The sequence below is a fragment of the Neomonachus schauinslandi genome, chromosome 3, assembly GCF_002201575.2.
Source record: "Neomonachus schauinslandi chromosome 3, ASM220157v2, whole genome shotgun sequence".
NCBI classification, from domain to species: domain Eukaryota; kingdom Metazoa; phylum Chordata; class Mammalia; order Carnivora; family Phocidae; genus Neomonachus; species Neomonachus schauinslandi.
Window position 1 is genome coordinate 41,249,154 of NC_058405.1, and position 17,740 is coordinate 41,266,893.

The following is a 17,740-nucleotide window of genomic DNA, read 5'->3' on the forward strand; positions in this document are numbered from 1 at the left end:
TTTAAGACTTCAGTTAACAATAACATAATGTTGGGGTCCCTGGGTGGCTCAGTTGGTTAAGCATCTGCCTTCGGCTCAGGTCTTGGTCCCGGGGCCTTGGGATCCATCTCTCTGCTCAGCGGGAAGCCTGCTTCTCTCTCTCCATTTCCCTCTGCTTGCCGCTCTCCCTCCTTGTTCTCTCTCTCTTTCTCTCTCTCTGTCAGATAAATAAATAAATAAAATCTTAAAAAAATAATAACATAATGTTAATTGACGGGTTTGGGCAAGTAGAATCAGGGTTAATTAATGACAAATTTTTGTTTTTCTTGTCTGTCAAGTGTTAAGCATGTAATGAATGACCTCTCTTGCAACAAAGCTGCATCCACAAGGTAATTGGAAAAGTTATTTTCACTTATATATATTTTAATATACTGTATACTGTACACATTTATTCAAGTATCTATACTTCTTATAGTAAGAACTGAATGACTTAAATGCACAGTTGTGTAGACCCACTGCTAAAGCATAAAGCTTAAATTATAAGATGAAATGTCGAAGTTATTCAGAAAATCCATCTTGTTTTAGCATGGATCATCAATAAAACTTTTTAAAAAGTTAATTAAAATCTGACCTCTGTCATTGTACAGAATAGAATCTGGAGTCCTCTACTAGCTTAGGCCTGATACTTGCCCATGTCACTTTACAGGCTGTGTGCAGTCACATTTCTGAGTCCCAATAAGGCGAAATGAGAAGAATTTTGAAGCAAAGAAGTGCAAATAATCAGCGAAAGAGAGATGGAAATTAGGCCTGACTGAAAGAATTGATTAAGTATATCTGTGTACAATAGAAACTGTGTGTATATATCTGCACATGTGTGTGCCTGTGTGTGTAATTCTTGAGACTCTGGTTAGAGGAGTGACTATAACCCAGGAATATTTTAATCTTACATGGGAGTATGGCCATCACCTGACATAAACTGTGGAAAATAAGATTAATCAAGAAAAGGAAAATGTACCCCTTTATCTTAATGCATAATTAGACTTCCTCCAAATGATGTATAACAGAATTTTGGAATGGATGAAATTAGCAATTCATGAGAAATATCTATGGCAATCTATTGAATATTTATTTATTTATTATTGTTTTCAGTAATCTGTGCTGTGATTCCTATAATAACTTACAAATTGTCATATGAAATGTGTTTGGTCATGTGAATTACAGACTGTCAAATGTGTTGCTAACTATGAAATAATAATTTCCCTGTAAGTAAATACACCAGAAGAGGCTAAGGAATTTAATGAGTGATTAAAAAGTTTATTTCACATAAATACACATGCATTGAATATCCACAATGTACAAGGCACTCTGCTCTCTTCTATGGACAGGATTTCTTTTACTCTTCTTTTATTATGTTATGTTGGCCACCATATAGTACTTCATTAGTTTTTGATGTAATGTCCCATGATTCCTTGTTTGCATATAACATCCAGTGTTCCTTGCAATATCTGCCCTCCTTAATACCCATCACTGGGATGACCCAGGATTCTTTAACTCTTGATTCAACTGGAGATACCTTTCTCTTTCACTTGTAAAAGTAATTTAAAAATGTACCTTTGTGGGGTGCCTGGGTGGTTCAGTCAGTTAAGCCTTCAACTCTTGATCTCAACTCAGGTCTTAATCTCAGGGTTGTGAGTTTAAGCACTGCACTGGGCTCCACACTTGGCATGGAGCCTAATTACAAAAAAAAAAAAAAAATGCACATTTGTGCTTATTTTTTCTTTCTGAGTAGAGAAAGATAAACACATAAAAGCAACATTTAACTACTTATAATTACAAAAATAATGTATATTTATTGTAGAAAAATTATTAGAAGAAAAGATAATTTAAATTGTTTATAATCCCATAGACAAAAACTATTAAGAATTGGCATATCTCTTCAAGGCATAAATAAATACAGGTATAATGTTATATACAAAGACATTTATACACTTAGTACAAAGCTGTGGTCATCTGATACATACTATTTACAATTTGCTTTTATTAGTCACTAATAGTCTGTAACCACCTTGTGTGAAGGTTGCTTTCTGTGTTAACCTGACTGAGCTGACGGGTGCCCAGATTAAATAGTATTTGTGGGTGTGTCTATGAAGATGTATCCAGATGAGATTAGCATTTGAAGAAGTGTACACAGTAAAACAAATTGTCCTCCCCGATGTGACTGGAGATCATCCAATCTGTTTAGGGCTTAAATAGAACAAAAACACAAAGGAAGGAGGAATTCATTCCTTTGACTCCCTGCCTGTCTGCTAGAGCTGAGACATAGGTCTTCACCTGCCCTTGGACTGGGATTTACACCACTGGCTCCTCTGGTTCTCAGGCTTTTGGACTTGGACTGAAATTACAACTACGTTTCCAGATGGCAGACTGTAGGACTTCACAGCCTCCATAATCATGTAAGCCAATTCCTTATAATAAATCTCTCTCTCTTTCTCTTTTTTTCCCTCTTTTTCCCTCCCTTTCTCTCTTACTGATTTTATTTTTCTAGAGAACCTTAATATACCTCACAATGTAAAAAAAAAAAAAAAAGCCTGCTTTTATTTTAACATCTTATAGACTTACCATAATTTTATTTTTTATATTCCACTCCAAATACATATATTTTCTCCTTGCAGTTACCTTTTTGCAGATGGCAAATGTTTATAAAAACTTCCCTTGTTTGGGATCGTTCCTTAACAGTGGATTTTTGATGCATATTGCCAGCTTATCCTCCATGATTGCAATAGCATTGTAAGAGAAAATTCATTGTATTTTACACAAAACCAGTTTCTATGTTGTAATTCTAAGAATCAGAGTCACTATGCTGCAATATGATTCTCTTTCATTGAATTTTTCATTGTCTGCCTGTCAAAATCAGTATTATTCCTGAGCTCACCATGAAACTTGGAAAAATAATCCCTTTCTTTGACTTTGCTTAAACTTTGAATATCAAGAAGGGGGGCTTCTTATGCTCTTTACTGACAATATTTTAGATTCTTCCTGGTAACATACAGGGGCCATATCTCACTACTAATTTACGTTTTGGGCCCCTACTTATCCCAGGAACTGACCAGAGGCTGAGGATTGAGTGGTGCCTACATCCCTGTGTTCCCATCTGCCGGGCTTTGTTCATGCATGTGGAGACATTCAACGAATGTTTCTGGCTGGATACATTGACACTGTAAGAATGATGACCTCTGCCCACAGAGAAAACTCTGAGATTGTAAGAAAAATTTGAATGAGAAGAGTCAGTTGTTTATTTATATTACAAAGCTCAAACCAACATCAAGTGGAATGGCAACGGGGCATACGCTATAACAAAAGGGCATCCATGCAGGTCTGTATTATTATGAAGTAAATAAAAGGCACTTTTATTCACACACACACACACACACACACACACACACACACAAAGATCTTGTGAAACAGGCTTTACACAACTGACCAGAAACAAAAATGAAAAAGCCCAAATGTTTATAAGGCAAATATATTCAATCTTCCCAACATTGCTCCTTACTCATCCAACACAACCTAGAGGAGAAGGACGTTAGATAGATCGAATTAGAGAGCAGAAGCTGGGCTGGATAGAAGCCAATAACTTGTATCATCAAAGTGAATATTACTGTGCAGTTTCACTGTATTCAGAAAAAAATAGATGGCCAATATGTACACTTTGTATAATAAATCTCAATTTTTCCTAAAGTATTTGTAATATGAATAAGTGGCAGATGTCTACATGACCAATCAGGGAAAAAACATAACAGCAGAAGACTTTATTAGTTATTTTAAATTTAGGTTGTGAAAGTTCAGAAATTAAAAGAAAAAAGTACTTTTAGTATGTCTGTGTTTGCATTTGATTCCTAAATAATTTTTAACTTCATTAAGCTTTTCATGGTTAACAATCCCAGAAAGATATGTTGCTTATTCAGATTTGCTTCTGAATAATTTCTGACAAATAAAAGACTGTCATGAATAATTTGAAGAAATCTATTTAATAGATGATGGTTTTCTAAAATTACTGGCATATATTAGAAGAATAAATATTCTTACTTTTATGAATAAAACAGTTCTAAGTAATTTCAAAGGCCAGAACATTACATTTATTTATTGTAAATATCTATAGCTATATATAGATATACACACATTCATAACTACTATTTAAATAAGCAAAGAATGAATAACACTCACAAAAACCAGTTTATATCATTCTTCCTAGGAAAGGTTTATGGAACTGTGCTTAAATAGTCAAGAACTACAAAAACCTTAGCACTTCCTCACTATTTAAATTAGATTACACATTTATTGTATACTAAATACATGATATTGTAATAAACTTAAATGAGTAAGTTAATTTAGCTGCCATATAATTATCTCAACAAGGAAAACATTAAATGTGCTTTATCGCCCAAATTCGTACATTAAACTTGCAAAGAATTTGAACATTTAACTGGTGTTTAACAAAATAACTATAGTGAGTTGACTGGATATCAATTAATTGCCAAAATTAGCATGTTAATTAGTATTTATTTTACTATAATGGTAGTTATCTAGGAGATTGCTAATTGAAATACTTTAAGCTTTTCTTTTCCAAGAACAGAATTATATTGATAGCCTTGCTTTTTGAAATATTTATATGGGAACAAAATGGACATACCTTATACAGTAAAACTCAAGCACTAACAAATAAATTAATATTTAACCCCTTTAACTTACTGAACTTATTGAATATATACTATGTGGTAGTAGATTCCATCTCTATTGTTTCTAAGGTAGGGTTCTTTTAGTAGCTCAGCTTTCCTAATGCTTAGCAACATTTTAAAAAGCGTAGTCAAGTTCAAAGAGAGTAAAGAGCAATATTTTCTGTCCTTGCCTTGATCCAACTTGGATAACTTGATAACTTGTCCTATGGTGCTGATCAGTTATTCCAATTAATCTTAATACCTATGTTATCACACAAATTGTTTTCATCTGTAATTACTAAGTACTAATCACTGTGGAGATGGATGGATAAATAGATGGATAGATAGAATAGATAGAGAATGAAATAATGGATATATATAGAGAGAGAGTGTGTGTGGGTATATATATATATAACATATAACATAATTATATATAACATATAATTACTTATCCAAAAATATATGAAAGAATTTGAAAATGTTCACAAATCTTATGAAAGTATCAGTCTTGTTCTCTTTGCTGGCCTGTTCAACAGGAACTTTTGAACTTATGAGTTTTTCTGACTCATGGCACTCCTTTCTTTTTCTAACCCTATTTTTAAATAAAAGTCCCTTCTTCCGAGTCTTTTCTGTTTCCACAGGCCTTTTTATCCATGAAGACTTCTTTACTCTGGCAAGAATGTCTTAAATTCTATGTAGAAGGGCGCCTGGGTGGCTCAGTCGGTTGAGCGACTGCCTTCGGCTCAGGTCATGATCCTGGAGTCCCCGGATCGAGTCCCGCATCGGGCTCCCTGCTCGGCGGGGAGCCTGCTTCTCCCTCGGACCCTCCCCCCTCTCATGTGCTCTCTGTCTCTCTCATTCTCTCTGTCTCAGATAAATAAATAAAATCTTTAAAAAAAAAAATCAGGTCTACTATTTCAGATCATTCAAGAGACACAGTCTTTCTCAGGTACCCGACTAAATGGATCTCTAGCAAACTTATGTCACTGCCTTTCTTTCTTTCTTTCTTTTTCTTTTTTTTGTGAAGAGAATAAAATTTGGAATTTATAATCATTAGGTTAACATTACTAACATTTTTAAAAGAAAGGACAAAAAGAAGGAGTTCACATATGCTGAGTTTCTAATGTGTTCCACTATGTTCCAGTATTGTAAATATTTCACTTTAGCTTCAAATCAGTTCCAGAAGATGTTGAGCTCCTAGGTCCATATCTAGGATCTGCTGAATTAATCCTCTATTTATCTTTCAAATCCCCCAATCTTCTATTGTGTAGAGATTTTAATTGTAATCAATAGGAAAGATAGCCTGTGATCAGTTTATGCCATGTTGACTGGCATCAGGAATCTAACGATGTGTTTTGAAGTTGCCGGTATCACTGGTGGTTTTCCGGTATTCAAGATTGTGAACTATGTGTAGTTGGCTCACTCACGGGACAGTTTTTTTGGTTTGTGGAAAAATTCCCGAAAGCCCAGCTAGCATCCTTTCTTCTTGCCCTTTTAATAATTGTGGGACATATAATAACTTTCCTAAATTTTTCATTTCCAAATACCCAAAATGGTCCATGAAAGTCAATTCCGATTTTTAAAGATTTTATTTATTTTAGAGGGAGCGAGCAAGTGGGGGAGGAGCAAAGGGAGGAGGAGGCAGAGAATCTCACACAGACTCCGTGCTGAGTGAGGAGCCCAGTGCAGGACTGGATCTCACGACCCTGAGATCTTGACCTGAGCCGAAACCAAGAGTCTGACGCTTAACTGGCTGAGCCACCCAGGTGCCCCGTCAATTCAGATTTTTATAGCCCCTTTGTAGTTAAATAAGAATGAGTTGAATTTCTGTTGTTTGCATAAAAGAACCCAGAGTTACACTATCTTAGTAGGAAAAAAAAAAAGCTATGTAGTCAACCAAAACGTAACTTTTATCTTGTGCTGAGCACTTATTTTCTGTACCCCTTGATTCAGCTAGTGAAGTTCACTCTGTCATTAATAAAACAGACAATGCTTGGGCCATAGGACCTCAGCCTTGTTATGTTTAGTAGCATATCTTTGAGCTACCAACTGAAGTAAACATTCAGTACTTTGCTATGATACCTAAATGATAAGGTCCTTGCTATTGTTTATGTGAACTGTTATATAGATTGACTGCTAGCTAATTCATTCATTCATAACTACTATCAAAATGGCCAACCTGAGTGTTTTGGGAGGGCATAGTTATTACTGACTAAAACAAGAAAATCAGTAGGACATCATTTTAGTAAATAAAATGTGTGCGTCTGTAAATGCAAAAGAATTTTTGCCATACACGCGATGTAATGAGCGAATGGGGGTTATATACGACTGATGAAACACTGCACTCTATCTCTGAAACTAGTAATACATGATATATTAATTAATTGAATTTAAATACAATTTAAAAAAAAAGAATTTTTGCCACCAAATCTACATGACGCAGCCCACTATTTCTGAACTTAATATTATGTAAATATTCAGATGAAACACAAGAAAGAGAAAGAATTATCATTAGTTTCCTTCCGACTTTGGTCGAATATATAAACTGTCACTTAAGAAAACTACATTGATAAATGAATTCTGTATTTATTTTTTCAAAAGTCAGGATTTATAAACTTAAGAAACATTAAATAGTACTTGTTATTTATTATTGTTGTTATTTGGCCATTTCGTCTCTCACTTGTCACAGTAATAATGAAGTGATAAAGATGATAATAGTAATCGTTCATTGGGGTAATAAAAGTGATTTTTAAATTTCTCCACACAGTGTCTGGCATATAGTAGGCCTTCAATATCTGTTAGGCCCAGTTATCTTTTGATCACCTCTATGATATTATAACTGTTATTATTAATATTGTTTAAAAATTAAGGGATTATTTTTGGGTAATCTATTAATTCAAATACTCTGCATATTATATCCTCTTCCTGTATTTTTTCACATAATAAGCATTTAATTTTTCTTCGATGGTCTCTTAAATAATTTGATTTTTGTTTTTTTAGAACTGCTGACATTGTTATGTAAGAACTATGTGCCACCCAATTTCAAAAGAACACAAGGAGACTCAGGGCATAAGCATCATATAATTAAGAGTAAAAAAGAAGGTCTATCTGAAGGAAGATAGGCAGGTACTTCTGCTCTGCCCAGAGAGCAGAATAATCAATGATCTTGGCTGTAAATTTTTTGGCAGCTAAAGCAAGAAGAGAATTCTACTACATTGCGCAAGAGTTTCCATTTTCTGATTTCACAAGCTTAATTCTGAATACACCCCTGTCTTCCCCTCCTCCCGTATCCAAACACTCCAGGTCTCAAGAGTAGTGTTTATATTTATGCCCAGTATGGGCTGGGCTCCCTGTAAATGGACAGCTGCACTCGGAATGTGGGTCCCAGTCTGAGCACATCTGCTCCTCACCCTTGGGTCCATAGTAAGTCATTAGCCCCAGTTCAACCTTCCATCACCTACTGTACAGTTCCTTCCAGGTGGAGCAGTCTAGGAATGCACATTGCTGCCCTACTCGGCTCTGATGCTCCCACCACAGTATTTGGCTGGATTTCCCACTCCTGCACTTTAATCTTACTGCTCCTGAGTATAATGCCATTCTTTTCTATTCTTTTTTTTAAGATTTATTTATTTATTTGAGAGAGAGCAAATGAGCAGTGTGAAGGGCAGAGGGAGACAACCCCCTAAGCAGACTCCCTGCTGAACCCGAAGCCAAGCAAGGCTTGATCCTGTGACCCATGAGATCATGACCCTAGCCAAAACTAAGAATCGGACACTTAACTGGCTGAGCCACCCAGGCACCCCCTCATGGCTTTCTATTCTTAGGTGTCCATAAATGTGTCTATATGCAAACCCTCACCACTAACCACTATCCACCCTCTCTTCTGACCCACCACGGCACTCTTGGGTCATCACACTCAGCCTCTTTATCTACCCCAAAGACAGCACAAACATGAAGGCAGGTTGTCCTTTTACACTTCTGCATTTAGTAGGTCCTCAAATCTTTAAATAGAAAAAGAAAATTTATCTGAGACAACAATGTCAGGGAAACTAAAAAAGATAATGATTTAACAGAATATTATAGAATGCAAAAGACTACAAATCGTATATTCTAAAATCATGCTATGATAGAATGCATCTAATATAATATAAACCTAATCTATAGACTAAATTCCTTAAATAGACATGCTAACTATGCATCAATATCTTGAATCAAGAGTAAGAGTTAAAAATAACTCACAGAAAAACACACATTTAGGCTGTGTATATCCTTGAAGGATGATTTCTATTGTTATACAGTTAGAATTTATTTAGCCAATATTAGGTGTTTTTTTTTGTTTTTTTTTTTTAAAGATTTTATTTATTTATTTGAGACAGAGAGAATGAGAGACAGAGAGCATGAGAGGGAGGAGGGTCAGAGGGAGAAGCAGACTCCCCGCTGAGCAGGGAGCCCGATGCGGGACTCGATCCCGGGACTCCAGGATCATGACCTGAACCGAAGGCAGTCGCTTAACCAACTGAGCCACCCAGGCGCCCCTAGCCAATATTAGGTTTTAAGGCAAAAATATTTACCTAGCTGGATTTTGTTCATAAGCCCACCCTTTTCATTAAATATTCTTTAAAATAGAAATGCCTCTCGATTGAAGTTGAAACAATAATTTTTAGAAGTTGTATATAATTTGATGTTTTTAATATACCTTAATTACATTACCTTCAGTGACAGAACTATTTATTATTAGGTTAAAACACATTTCAAAACCTTCTGATTAAACATCTCATCTAGATCAGAAAAATGACCTTTTACTGATCAGCAGTTAATTGACTTTTTGTCTTTCTATCAAATCAACAACACTGATGACCTTTTGGAGAAAAAGAAAACTGTCAAACATATCCTTGAAGTCCTTGAAAAATATGTTTTTTTAAAGTAATCTGTTTTGGTAAGAAGGCAAAGCCCCAGTAAAACTCTATAGTTAACAGAAGCATTGATTTACTACATATTTCCTCAATTTTTGAACAACATCTTTTTATGTACTTGTAAGCAGGCATGTTATATTATTATCCCCTCTTAAAACCTAAGAAATTAACAGTTTGGTATGCTTCAAGACCTAAAATTAATCTGTGTATCATCAGACAATTATTACCTACTGACATTCTGTAAAGTAATTGTTTATTTCTTACTGCTTATCCAGTAATTACAGTGTTTGCAAGACTAACTAACTAACTAATCTCTGGTTAAAATTTCATAAAATTTGGCTTTTTACAATTCTTTATCTTCCAAAGAAAAAAAATATTTTTAAAAGAAAATGATTCACTGGATCTATATTGTCAAAATCTTTATAGATAATTTTTTGTTCACAGATCAATGACCCAATAAACTGGAGTAATTACGTTCATTGGAGTCCATTAGATGCCAGACATTAGATGCCAATGGCTCAATTCAGCTCTCAAAATGAAGGCACAAATGGTCAGTCGGCTTGTAAAGATCAATTGTATGGTAGGCTGAAGCAAATATGTCAAGTAAGCGCATATCCAAAATAATGTGCAGTCTTTCAAATATAAAGTATTGACTATCACCTTCTATACTGTGCTAATTTTCCAGTTCTACCTCTACATTCTCATCTTATCTTTCTTGCATCTAATAGCACAAATTTTTAGCAAACAAGCTGAAATAAACATTTAGTACTTTGTTATGAATAAAGGAGACTAGCTCCTGAAGTTATTTTATTCATGACTGTGGCCTGAGCTAAGGATATATTCTGGTATCATTAGAAGGCATAAGGAATATGGAAATGTATGGTGAGATGGGGTTAGTTTTTCATTCTGGGTACCATCAAGACAACTTTTTAAAGCTCTTCTGTTTAGAGATAAAACAAAGTTTCTCCAAGCCCTAAGGATACCTGGATTAGTAAAACAAATGCACATTAAGTCACAAGAGTATCCTTTCCTGATCTGTTTTTATTCACCAAATTATGAGACCTTCTTTTCCCTTCAGATACCTTTTGACTACTAACAGAAGTTGTTTAGGACATGTTGTTCTTCTTAACATACTCTGTCCTGTATTAATCAGCTTGTATTCAAATTATCCCTCTTGGGACATTATCTTCAGTGATTTCACATTGTTGATAAAATAACTCTTATCCTACTGCTGCATAATGTTCCACAATAATACCCTTGGGCTTTCTCTCTCTCTCTCTTTCTCTTTTTTTCAATTTATGACTTTCCCTTGGCTTTATTGAGGTATAATTAAAATATAAAATTATATATATATTTAAAGTTTACAACATGATGGTTTGATAAATGCATACATTGTGAAAAGATTTTCACCATTAAATTAACACCTCACATATTTGCCTTTGTGTGTGTGTGATAAGAGTGCTTAAGATCTGATCTCTTAGCAAATTGCAAGTATACAATACAGTATTATTCACTACAGCCACCAAGCTGTACATTGGATGCCCAGAATTTATCATCTTATAACTGGAAGTTTGCACGCTTCGACAAACATTTATCCATTTTCCTCATTCTATAGCCATGGCAAACACCACTGTATAATCTCACTCATAAATTGAATCTAAAATGAAAAAAAAAAGTTGAACTCATGGGAACAGAGAGTAAAGTGGTGGTGGTTGCTCTTGGACTTTCTACATTGAAATACGTTTGATGGTCTTTTAAGGACAGGGATCATATGTACATATCTTGTGAACTATTGTATTCCCAGTGACAAATACAATATTTGAACATTAGTTTTTGAATCAATATTGTATACATTCTGTTCTTATTAATACTAGAAGAGAATAATATCTTCTTACTCCACTTGTGTTATATCTAAGCACCTGAATTCAAACCATCCTATTAGATTCTATGTTAATTAAAAATAAGATCTATATCACTTATGTTTCTTTTTCCAGTGTTCTATTCTAAGGCCTTTGTCATAAATACCATTATTTGATCTGAAACATTCATTCTAAGGACAAGAAAAAGGCATTAATTTTAAATTATTTATAATGATGAAATGTAGGTTCCAAACCTTGTTCTCTCTTCCAGAGAGAGCACACCATTTCCTTCATGTAGGTAAAAGCAGAGTTTGATGCAGCTCACATTTATAAAATGAAAACTAATCTCCGGTTAAAATTTCATAGAGGAGTGCCTGGGTGGCTCAGTCGGTTAAGCATCTGCCTTCGGCTCAGGTCATGATCCCAGGGTCCTGGGTTCGAGTCCCACATCAGGCTCCCTGCTCAGCGGGGAGCCTGCTTCTCCTTTTGCCCCTTCTCCCATGCATGCATATGCACTCTCTCTCTCTCTCAAATAAATTAATAAAATCTTTAAAATAATAAAATAATAAAATTTCATAAAAAATCTTGGACTTCAGAACATCAAAGATCATGGCAGCCCAGAGACTTACTGCATTTTAGTTTTGGATCTCTTAAGAAAAATATTAAAGGTATGTTTTTATGATGTAATTATTTAACATTGGTCCTATTCCATAAAATATTCATTTATTTCTAAATTTACTATCTATTTACTAATCCAGTGACTTACAAAATAGTGAGTTATGCTGCTTGATAGAGGACCTCAATTTAAGTGTTACTTACCACAATTTTGCTATACAGAGATAGAGATAAGAGTCAATAATGGCTAGTAAATTGAAAAACGTAAGATCTTTATATTGCCCTTACAGAAGTATAAAGGTGATACATACAATGTGGTATGTATATAGGCATTGGGAAACTGAGAAGAGAATAAATATTTCTCTCTCATTTTTCTGATCCTACTTTAATTCTAATAAGCAGTGACCTCATTTTTCCTTTTTAAAAGTTCTTTTACCTTTACTTAACAATTTCAGAGTAATTAGTTGGTGTTTTAGCAGCCTCAATGATGGCCAGTGAGGCTTTACTTTGTTGTAGCTGATTTTCATTATGGATAGATCAATTTTTGAAATATTTAATGTACTTCAAACCAATACATCTTAACTATTTTTCATGTCCAAAATATCTCATCTTCTACCCCATTTGAGCCACTTTAGGCTAACTCCTGGATTCTATTGATAAAATCCCATTAGCCTTGTTCATGTCTCATCTTTCATATTTTCTGTTCCAAACCTAGAATTAGCAATTTTTTTTTTCTAGTGGAAAGTGGGTACTTACAGATACTTGGGGCCTAGGGATTCTCATTTCTTTTGGGTTGTTATAGTTTTTAAGATTTCTCAGTGCATAGAGTTAGAATTATAAAATTTTTAAAAAGAAAAAATAAATCATATGTTCATAATATTATTACAATTCAAATTAGAGACTATTGGATTTTAGTTCTTAGATTTTATACTTTGATCTCTTTGTTCATATACTGAAAATCTTGGTTCATAAAGACTTGAGCATAATATTTGTCATATTGTATACATACAATAATTTAAAATAATAATTTACTATCACTTCTTTTTGTTTGTTTGTTTGTCAGAGAGAGAGAGAGAGGCAGAGAGAGAGAAAAAACACAAGCAGGGGGAACAGCAGGCAGAGGAAGAAGCAGGCTCCCAGCTCAGCAAGGAGCCCGATGCAGGACTCGATCCCAGGACCCTGGGATCATGACCTGAGCCGAAGGCAGTCACTTAACTGACTGAGCCACCCAGGCATCCCGGAATAATTTACTATCGCTTATAACAATAAGATTAATAAATGTGATTTAAAATTATTTTTGGTTTTTGTCCTTTGGATATAGCCAAGTGGGAAGTACAAATTTTAACTATAGGCATACCCTGTCAACCCTGCCATCTTCTTCAAAATGTTAGAGTTCTCCTTGTTTCTTAATATCCTTTTTATAGAATATATGCATTTCAATATATATTCTTTTTTTTTTAAGATTTTATTTATTTATTTGACAGAGAGAGAGACAGTGAGAGAGGGAACACAAGTAGGGGGAGTGGGAAAGGGAGAAGCAGGCTTCCCACTGAGCAGGGAACCCGATGCGGGGCTCGATCCCAGGACCCTGAGATCATGACCTGAGCTGAAGGCAGTCGCTTAACCAACTGAGCCACCCAGGTGTCCCATCAATATATATTCTTTTAATTCAATTATTTTAGCTGAATGCTTACAAATTAAAAAAAAAAAATTAGACTCCCTGAACCAAAAAAAAAAAAAAAGGCAATATATGCACAGAAATATTTTTGAACTACATTGAAAATAAAATTGCAGAACTTTGGATCTTTTTCTCTGAAAAGCGTGCAGTTTCAATGAGAGCATCTGAGATGTTGTTAGCTTTAAGGCAACTCAAGGTCACACTCAGTGAGAGTTGTCTGACATTTTGTATTTGTTCTCAATGTGTTTGTTCAATGCTTTTTAATTTAACCCTTATTTTTAATATCTCTTGAACCATATTTGAACTCAAAAACATTGAGAAGATGTGTTGAATAAATGCAAATGAGAATATAATAGTCTTTTCATAAAGGAGCACGTTGCAAAACAATAATATGCATGCAGAATATGCCAATTACCACAGTGCATGCTATCATAAAGAGTGAACAAGAAGTTATGTAGATAGAATTTGGTAGTAAAATGCATAGTACAAAAGAAACACCTAATTATGTGATGGAAAAACTTGTGAAATAACTAGTAAAATGGATGAAGAGTCTGAGTGATAGTAACATCCCTTCTTCACTTGTTGATCCAGAGGAAGGTAACGATCTTGCTTGAGAAGCTGCTGATGGAGGTTGTGGAGAAGGGTCATGAGTCAGCAAAGAAGTTGATATTAAAAACAAGCCTGATATGGCTGAATAGATTCACGAGTTGTGTCATGGTCCATAACAAAAATGGCAAAGGGAGCCACATAGTTGATATTGAAGCAATTATATATAACTGTCTCATTTATAAAACTTTATTGATGAATGAGACCATATCAATAAATATTTTCTTGGTATAGGAAGTAAGTTTGTTTGAAAAGCACTGTCCATTTTGTGTTTTATATCATAGCAGAAGAAGTGTCTGGTCTCAAATAATTAAAGGACAGGCTGACTTCCATGTTCAGGGTAAACTGTAAGATGCTAAGTTAAAAATCTTGTAAGTGCAATATTACAAAAACTTCTAAGTAGTCAAAGAAAAGATCAAAAGAAAATCGCCAATTATCTGGACATTAAATTACAGAGTTGGGGTGAAGAAAGAGGATTTTCTGGTTTAAGTAAAATTCCCGACATAATGTATTACACAGCAAACATATCACAAAGGAGGCCCTGTGTGACAGTGACAGTTCTCTTACACATATGGCCTATTTTGTTCAGCATAGTTACAAATTCCAAAAATTTTCACTACTCTGAATCCATGGACCTCAGGGTTATTACATGCTTTCAAGGCATGTCTGCTTATTGCTTATACACTCTCTCCCAGTATGTGTGTTCTAACCAGGAAGTTTCACTGGAGGTCTTTGAAAGAGTCTTCGCTTGTAAACAGATCTCTACACTTAATTGGGAAAACTCTGTAAAGATTTTCTTCACAAATAATAAATGTTGTATAGATGAAATTATCCCTGTATACTCTGTTCCCTTTCCCAAGACTAAAATGATTTTAAACACAGGAAAATGTTCTTGGAAATGAGCCTGGGTTTGAAGAAGTTGATGAAAAAGATGTAGGCAGGCTTGAAAGCTCATCTCTAAGAAAATAACAACTATTGAATTTGTTCAGTCAAAACATGATGAGAAGAAAGCCAATAGGGAGCAGCCAATCAACCATCAATAATTAAAAAGAATTATGAATCTCTTTCTACAATTATGATGCATTGAATATAGCTGTGAGGCATGTTTCTGACCTGGGTAATCAGACTGGTGGTGAGGCAGTCAGAGTTGGAAGTCAGGTTCAGATTATAACTCTCTGCCATTGCCCCCTCTTCTTTTTAAATTCTAGATGTAGATAAAAAAACTCCCAATCTTGGCTCTCTTCTCCTCCTTGTTCGACAGACAGCTGCATCTTCTGGTGCAGTGCCAGCCGTGTCCCGGAGACACGATGGTGAAGGTCGGAGTGAAAGGATTTGGCCATATTGGGCGCCTGGTCACCAGGGCTGCTTTTAACTCTGGCAAAGTGGATATTGTCGCCATCAATGACCCCTTCATTGACCTCAACTACATGGTCTACATGTTCCAGTATGATTCCACCCATGGCAAATTCCACGGCACAGTCAAGGCTGAGAACGGAAAGCTTGTCATCAATGGAAAGTCCATCTCCATCTTCCAGGAGCGAGATCCTGCCAACATCATGGTGTGATGCTGGTGCTGAGTATGTTGTGGAGTCCACTGGGGTCTTTACCACCATGGAGAATGCTGGGGCTCACTTGAAGGGTGGGGCCAAGAGGGTCATCATCTCTGCTCCTTCTGCCGATGCCCCCATGTTCGTGATGGCTATGAACCATGAGAAGTATGACAACTCCCTCAAGATTGTCAGCAATGCCTCCTGCACCACCAACTGCTTGGCTCTTCCGGCCAAGGTCATCCATGACAACTTCCGGCATTGTGGAGGGACTCATGACCACCGTCCATGCCGTCACTGCCACCCAGAAGACCGTGGACAGCCCCTCTGGGAAGCTGTGGCGTGACGGTGGAGGGGCTGCCCAGAATATCATCCCTGCTTCCACTGGTGCTGCCAAGGCTGTGGGCAAGGTCATCCCTGAGCTGAACGGGAAGCTCATTGGCATGGCTTTCCGTGTCCCCACTCCCAACGTGTCCGTCATGGATCTGACCTGACGCCTGGAGAAACCTGCCAAATACGACGACATCAAGAAGGTGGTGAAGCAGGCATTAGAGGGCCCCCTCAAGGGCATCCTGGGGTACACGGAGGACCAGGTTGTCTCCTGCTAATTTAACAGTGACACCCACTCCTCCACCTTCAATGCCGGGGCTGGCATTGCTCTCAACGACCACTTTGTCAAGCTCATTTCCTGGTAGACAATGAATTTGGCTACAGCAACCGCGTGGTGGACCTTATGGTCCACATGGCCTCCAGGGAGTAAGAGCTCCCTGGACCACCAGCCCCAGCGAGAGCAAGAGGAAGAGAGAGGCCCTCAGCTGCTGGGGAGTCCCTGCCCTAACTTATCTCCCCAAACACTGAGAATCTCTGGACCTCCACCGTTTCCATCCCAGACCCCCTGAAGAAGGGGAGGGGCTTCGGAGCCCTACCTTGTCATGGACCATCAATAAAGTATACTGTACCCAGCCAAAAAAAACAAAAAACCCAAACAAAAAAAACTCCCAATCTTGCTAGCTCCCCACATACTGTGCTATCTCTTCCTATTTCTCTATACTCTGCACATACCTTTGTATTTATCCTTTTGAATTTTTTTTCAATTTTCTCTTTCAGGTGTGCTATCTTTTTCCTGCTGAGACCCACGGTGGTATATAGTGGCTACATACACACACACACACACACACACCATATAGAATGAAAGGATGTGCCAACAATTGAACAAATAATTCATTTCCACTGGACCAAGGACAGAAATTCAGTATGACCTCAAGAACACTAGATCTGGAATTTGGGATGTCATTAGAACGTTTTCAGAAGTCTTTCAGTTCTTTTTTTTTTTTTTTTTTTTTTAAAGATTTTATTTGTTTGACAGAGAGAGAAACAGCGAGAGAGGGAACACAAGCAGGGGGAGTGGGAGAGGGAGAAGCAGGCCTCCCGCCGAGCAGGGAGCCCGATGCGGGGCTCGATCCCAGGACCCTGGGATCATGACCTGAGCCAAAGGCAGACGCTTAACGACTGAGCCACCCAGGCGCCCCAGAAGTCTTTCAGTTCTAGTATGCTTTCAGCTTCTCCATTGTTTCGGGCTAACTCTGGCAAAAATACTTTGTGAAGTTGCAAGCAGCTGGATCTCGATATTTCCAGTTCTGAATCAAGATTTCTGTAGACGTTTCTTATCCCTGAGAAGCTAAGAGAAGTTAGAACAGTGTGGGCATTGAACATCTACATAAAGTAGCTGGAGTCTTAAAGTTAAAGTGGTCACTAAAATATCGAGGTATTAATCCTTAGAGTAGTATATGGCAAAAAAACATAAATTTGGCAATCAGAGATATGAATT

The 17,740-nt window shown here is 36.4% G+C and overlaps 1 pseudogene; it reads left to right on the plus strand.

The window, feature by feature from the left end:
- Positions 1-15,657: 15,657 nt before the first annotated feature.
- On the plus strand, positions 15,658-16,672 carry LOC110587698 (annotated as a pseudogene).
- Positions 16,673-17,740: the final 1,068 nt, after the last annotated feature.